Genomic DNA, 7,090 nt, shown 5'->3' on the forward strand with positions numbered 1-7,090 from the left:
ATTACAAGATAATGGGTATAATTCCCTGTGCTATACAGTATATCCTTGTTGCTTATCTATTTTATATATAGTAGATGATATCTGTTAATCCCGTACCCCTAATTTGTCCCTCCCGCCTCCTCTCTTGCCTTTGGTAATCCCAGGTTTGTTTTCTGTCTCTGTGAGTCTGTTTCTGTTTTGTATATGCATTCTTCTGGCTCCCCATACACAGCAATTCAGTCAAGTGTTGCTGCACTGCCCAGTCTCTCTGCTCTTGGCTGAGACTTTTAAAATGTGTGACTGGTAAATCGTAATCTGAACATTTGGATTGCATGAGAAGAGACAGAAATTTAGAAGTGAACATGGAAAGCAATTTCTCAAATAAGCAGAAGCTTAGTTCTTGGGTCTGGAATGGCAGTTGATGGGTTCATCCAAAGGCTGCCCTGGAGAGGAGCATTGGCTTGGGGTGGTATCAGGTGGAATGTTTTATAGAAAGAAAGGGGAGTGTTGGTTAGTCAAGCAGAAGTCAGTTAAAAGAGCACTTATTGCATCTGAGAATCCCCAAGGAACAGCTCTCCTCCTCGGTGTGCTGTCTTCCTGAGCTGCGCTCCCAGCCTCCCACCGCCCGCCATGCTGGGGCTGGGGTTCACTGTCTCATAGACCAGCCTCTCCGCCCTGGTTCAGTGGAATGCCTCCCTGGGTCAGCTGTGCTTGTCATTGTAATGAAACAGTTTACAAAAACCAATGAAATAAGAGTGCTGAAAGAGAGTGGTTTCCACGAAAACTAAGTTTAATTCTTTGGAAAGGCTCTTCCTGTAAAAGGAAGTCACTAAAAATAACTGCAATTGAATTAGGCATGGGTGAGATGACTTTAAAATATTGAGGAAAATTGTATAAATCTAAAAATACCTGCACTTACAAGACTTTAAGTTCTCACTTATTTTAACAAAATCAAAATTGGAAATTATAGGCGATGTGTTTGGGGTGGGGTTTACATAAGGAAGAAGACTGGAAACTCCAGACAAAGGACTTGGTCTCAAAGAAAAGCTCTTGGCATACCATGAAATTCTCGCCAAATGAATGATGTAGGTTTTAAGTTAGAGTAAAATGCTTAATGTGTTATTGTTTCATGATTAATGGGAATCGTAAAACTCATGATGGGTCATATATGGCTCATAAAGGAGGTTAGATTTTTCCCTGCAGCAGTGGAAAACCCCCGAAGAATTCTAAATAGGCAGTGATGTGATTGGTTCAGCTTCTCAGGTAGATCCTGACTGTGTATTGGAGATGGATTGAAGGGGGTGGGGGCCGGCATCAGAAGAAAGAGATCAGCAAAAAAGCTAGAATATGGGATGAGTGGTAAGAGTCTCGAATCAAGAAAAAGGAGATGGAAAGAAGGGGACAGAACAGAGGAAATATTTGGGAGGTAGAACAGACAGGATGAGGTGATTTGACCTAGGGGTTTGTAGTCTGCGTGACTGGGTGGGTAGTTGGAGATGCCTCTAATTAGTTCATGGGAGATTCAGTTACACTAACAGGGACCGGGCAAAAATTTGATTGAATCAAAATAGGAGTTGGTGCATGCTCTGTACGAGGTCTCAAATGGACTTCCCCTTCCTGTCTGTCTTCCCAGGAGCAACATGTCTTTTAGGAGCCACATGGAAGTGTTCAGTTCTTGAAGCCCCACCCCAAATGGAGCTGATCCCCCAGATGGATGTGCACCCCTGCTCTATTTCGAGCTCTTACATTGTAGCACTGAGCTTACTACCTTGAATCCTAGAGTTATTTGTTTGCTCATCTCTCTTTCCTACTAAATTGCCAATCTGATACCAGAGGCAACATCTTCTTCAACTTCATGCCATTAATTCATAACCCAGTGTCAAGCACATACTGATACCTCAAGCAATTATGATTAGTCATAAACTAATCAACAGTGTCATCTTCCAAACGATTATTTGAATTATATTGGTTTCTCCATCTGCTCTGCACATTGCCGTAGCTGTCTCTGCTGATAGTAATTTTTATCAAAAATTTATTAGTTCTACCCTACCTCCTACATCCTAAAAGAATCTGATACAATGACATCAGTGGCATATAAAACAGAGGTGATAGTAAAAGCATTAAATCTGTGGGAACAACTTATAGAGATTAAAAGAAAAAAGCAAATTTATCAGAACCTAAGATTACTGTAATTTAGAATTGAATTTGTTCCTGAGATTCCTGACTACCCAATGTTAAAGAGGAAATTATTGAAGCGACATATAGAATTTTTCCAAATCGTGTTTTACCAAACAGTTCCATAGGACACCAACAGGCCATATCATTGGGGGAGGGGAAGACCAGAGCGTGCCCTGGGGGTCCTGTTCCCAAATTAGTATAAAAAGTTAAAGATGTTCTCATTATTAGAAAACTTCCTGAGGTTGAATATGGCCAGGCGATGTCCTGAATCTCTCACGGGGGATATTGAAACCGGTTGTCTTAGCACTTTATTAAATCTCCCAGAATGGTGCTCTCTGGAACCCCAGTCTGGGGAATATCGGTTTAATGCAGGCCAGAACGCTGCAGTTTCAGGAGAGGCGGCTACAGTCTAATCATTAAGAGCCCTCAGGCAGATGAGCTGGTGTTCCATATGTACGGGCTGGTGAAAAAATTTCCCCTTCTGTTCTGTGCATTCTTTTTTCTTTTCCATTTTATTTAAGGTATAATTTAAATACAGTACAATTCCCCCCCGCTTTCATGTTCATTTCTGCCAATTTTGACAAATGCATGCAGTTGTGTAACCACCATCACAACCAGGATACAGAACAGTTTCGTCAAACCACCCCCTCCCCAATTTCCTTGTATCCCTTTATAGCCAACACTCTCCCCCACCCCTTGTCCCTGGCAACCACTGATCTGTCTTCTGTCTCTACAGTTTTGCCTTTCTAGAATATCATATAAAAGGAATCAGGCAGTATGTAGCCTTTTGAGTCAGTGTAACGCTTATGAGTTCACGTAAGTTTCACTTCTCAGTGGCACATTGTTTTTATTACAAGTAGGGAGGGACCATATCCATTGACTATCCCTCCACCAGTTGAAGGACATGTGGATTGTTTTCAGTTTTTTGGCGATTACTGAGAAAATTCCTCTAAGCGTTAGTATATAGGCTTTTTGTAAAGCTGAGTTTCAAATCATTAGGTAAATACCTAGGAGTGGGAATGCTGAGTCACAGGGTGAGTGTATGTTTAACTCTGGGAGAAACTACCACCCTGTTTCTCCAGGGTTTTAGGCTTTTGTTCCATAGGAGAGCCTCTTGGAGCAGGATGGTATTTCTTCCCCTCCTCCTGCTGTTCCTTTCCTGAGGGGGCCCCACCAGGGAGACTTTTGAAGGTCCCTGGCCCCTAGCCTTTTGTATGAGCAGACGAGGAGGTCCGTGGAGAGCACCTGACGTGGGTACAAATCCCCCTTGTATCTGTGCTTCCCCCCGCCCCACCCTGGGCATCTATAATCTCTTATTTGCCTACCTAGCCTTTAGCAACTTATTAACATTTTAGCTGAATTCTCCTCAATGGTGTCCAGTTACACAAGTTCTCAGAGAGCTGTCTGTAGGTGGAGGTACCAGTCTTTCCTCAGATGTCTGGTTAGTTGGTTGCCCCGTGACCTGGGCTCTCTGATGGGTTCAGGAAAATGTGTGACCCTGCAGACCTCCTAACTCCTAAGGGTGGGAGTGGTGCTTTTTCCAGGTCTTTTCATCCGTACGGAAGCTGGAAGTCCTGTAGGTGTAAATTTAAGCATGTAAACTTGAACCCTGGTGTATCATTCTCCTCTATCTCAGGGTATTCAGAGAAAGAACAGGTGAGGTCTGCTGGAAGAAGACTTTGCCATTCAATCGTTCATTTGGTCATTCTTTATTGAACCCTACTTTGAGCCAGGTGCTGAGCTGGGACTGGAGATTGAATAGTGAATTAAGAGGGGCTGCTTGCTCCCAAGGAACTTAGTCTAGTAGAGAGACAGATCCAAAGGTATCTGTCAGTCAGTGAGCACAGGGTGTTTCAGGGAATGTTATCCAGTGGGGGTAGGAATCGCGAGTCGTCCAGGAAAGCTTCCCAGAAAGAGTGATGTCTGAGACCGAGGTGAACCTGGCCAGGGGTCATGGGATGGGCTGTATCGGTGGGGAGTGCAGTTCATGTGGCTGGAACATGGACACGGGGTACCAGGAGGTTGGAGAGAGTTGAGTCTGGTGTGCCAAGTAGGCGGATTCATGGAGCGGTCAAGAGCCAGCCAGGCTGTCGGGTCTGAGTCCTGGCCCTGCCACTTAGCGTCTGGGTGGCCTCAGATAACTATTTACTTTCTCTCTTCCTCAATTTTCTCCTCTTTGAAGTGAAGATATGGCAGCACCTACCTCATACACTTGTGAGATGTGAGATGCGTGGTGACATGGAAGGCACTTAGCACAGGGCCTGTCGTTGTGAGGGCTTCAGGATTAGCTGTAGTTAAGCAGGAACCAGACCATGAGGGGTCCTGAGGGCCACAAGAACGGGTCTGGATAAGGTCTTGAAGGAGTTGCGAACATCGGAAGGTTTCAAGCAGGAGGGTGATATGATTAGCTTCGCTTCAAAAGATAAATTTGACTGCAGAACAGGTGGGGGATTGAGAAGGAAAGAAACTAGAGTTGAGGAGGGCATTTGGGAGGCAGAGATGACCGGGACCTGAAGCAAGGTGGAGGCAGGGGCTGGAGAGGGGAGTGGATGAATTGAAGGTGCAATGGACACACCTGGTGCTTGGCTTAAAGGGAACAGGAAGGCAAGAGTGATGCAGCCCAACTTTCTATGGAGGATGTCCACATACAGGAAGGTGTAGAAATGCTCTTAATTCTCGTCAGCAGGCTTCATGTCTTCTGAAGTTTTACATTCTCCAAACCTTGTGTAGTTCCTGGCATAGAGAATGTGCTCAAAAAATATCTGTCAGCAGAAGGATTGGCTTCCCCACTTGGTAAGTCACCAAGGTACATCTAAGTGGAGACCTTTAAACATCTAACTGGGACCTTGCTGAACTTCTTTTAACTCTTAAATCCAAAAGAGAAAGGTACATGAAATGAAGGGAAATCAAGAAAGTACAAAGTAGCAGTAAACTTAACTTCTCTGAAAAAAATCCAGCACCTTGTAACAAAAATGCGGCAATCTTCTGCAACTTGCCTCTCAGCCATGACTTCAAGGCGACCTCCAATTTCAGGCTGTGAAAAAGATTTTCACTGCTGGAGAAACTGACAAGAAAATCATATCTTTGGAAGTTTGATAAAGAGGATATCATCTTTCACTTTTCCCTTGAACTTAGTCAAAAACGTTCCCCAAGACACAAAAGTCATCTTTTCTTTCCCTCTCTCCATCTCCAACACCCATTGTTCCCTCTGCCATCCACTCCAGTCAAATATTTCAGCTGTAAAATTGGCATGATTTCAAGGTCAAAAATGGTTTCATTTTCCCTCCCGTGAAAAGTCACACACACTCATTCAATTTATAAGAGGTGATTACGATACTTTGTCCTTCAAAAAGCCTTTCTGGCTTATAGCAGCACCAGAAGAAAATTCCTAAAAAACCATCTTTGAAATTCGTTGTGTCTGCAGAAGGATCAGGTGCAGCGTTTTCCAATACAACATTTACTCTGTATGTCTCTTGTGTTCAACAGGGAACAGTCATGGGTAAATCGAAAGAGAGACAGAGATACAGAGAGAGACAGGGATGGTGACAGACTAAGAGATGGTTCATCTGAATTTAAAAATGAGTATGTTCTGCCCAGGTTTCTCACTCCACGTTCCAGGGCTCCTGACAGCTTGTTTTGAGGACTTTGTGTCAGGCACCAGCCAGGTGCCAGAGGGACACAGGCGTGATGGGCTGCAGGATCCTTCAAGAAATCCTTAGCATGTTGGCAGGATGATCAGACATGGCTGAATGCCAAAGGTGAAAGGAATAGATGCGATCTGCAAGGAGGAGATGGGGGGAGGAGGAGATAAGGGGTCAACTGGGAACCCAGGGAGGAGCAAAGGCAACTCACATCTGGGGAACCAGTGATGCCCCCAGAGACTGGTGGAAGGGCTTCTCATACAGGACTCCATTCAATTCTCATAACACCTCTACAAAACAGATGTCACCATCCAGCTTGCAGACGAACAAAAGGAGGTTCCGAGAGGTTAAGCAAAGTACCCAAGTCAACAGTCAAACTGAAGTTTGTCTTTTCTAAAGCTATTACATGTGGTAGGCAGAATAATGGCCTCCCAAAGATGTCCACACCCTACTCTCTGGAACCTGTGAATATGTTATGTTGCATGGCAAAGGGGAATGAAGGTTGCAGATGGAATTAAGGTTGCTAATCAGCTGGCTCTGAGATGGCAAGATTCTCCTGGATTAGCCAGGCAGACCCAATGTAATCACAAGGGTCCTTATAATGGAAGAGGGAGGCAGAAGAGAGAGCACTAAAAGGTGGCAGCTGGGGAAGGACGCCACCTGCCATTGCTGGCCTTGAAGATGGAGGAAGAGGGTCATGAACAGGGAGGGCAGGCGGCCTCTGGAAGCTGGAAAAGGTGAGGAAACAGATTCTCCCCTAGAGCCTCCAGAAAGAATACAGCTCTGCTGATGCCTGATTTTAGCCTAGTAAGACCCGTGTTGGACTTCTGACCTCCAGAATTGAAAGAAAATTAATTTGTACTATATAAGCCACTAAATTTGTGGTAATTTATTGTAGCATCAATAGAAGACCAATACATTAGCCACACTTTTAAGCTGGATTTTTAAAAATTCAATAGCGTTTCAATAGGCATTTCACGCCTGGAGAACCACATAGACTAAAACAACAGAGGCAGGTGAGTCAGGCTGCCTGATTCAAGTCTCCGTTCCACCCATTACTAGCTGTATTATCTTGGGCACATTGTTTAAATTTTGTAAGACTCTGTTTTCTTCTCTGTAAAATAGAGATAATCAAAATACCTGCCCCACAGTGGTGTTGTGAGGATCAAATGAGACAACGCATAAAAATGGACTTGTGTGGTGTCTGCTGCAGACTAAGTGCTCAACAAACTGAAATTATCACATCATCACCATCATCATCCTCACTACCACTACCATCATCATCACATCAC

Source organism: Balaenoptera borealis (assembly GCF_965194805.1).
Source record: "Balaenoptera borealis genome assembly, chromosome: 10".
Taxonomy (NCBI): Eukaryota; Metazoa; Chordata; class Mammalia; order Artiodactyla; family Balaenopteridae; genus Balaenoptera; species Balaenoptera borealis.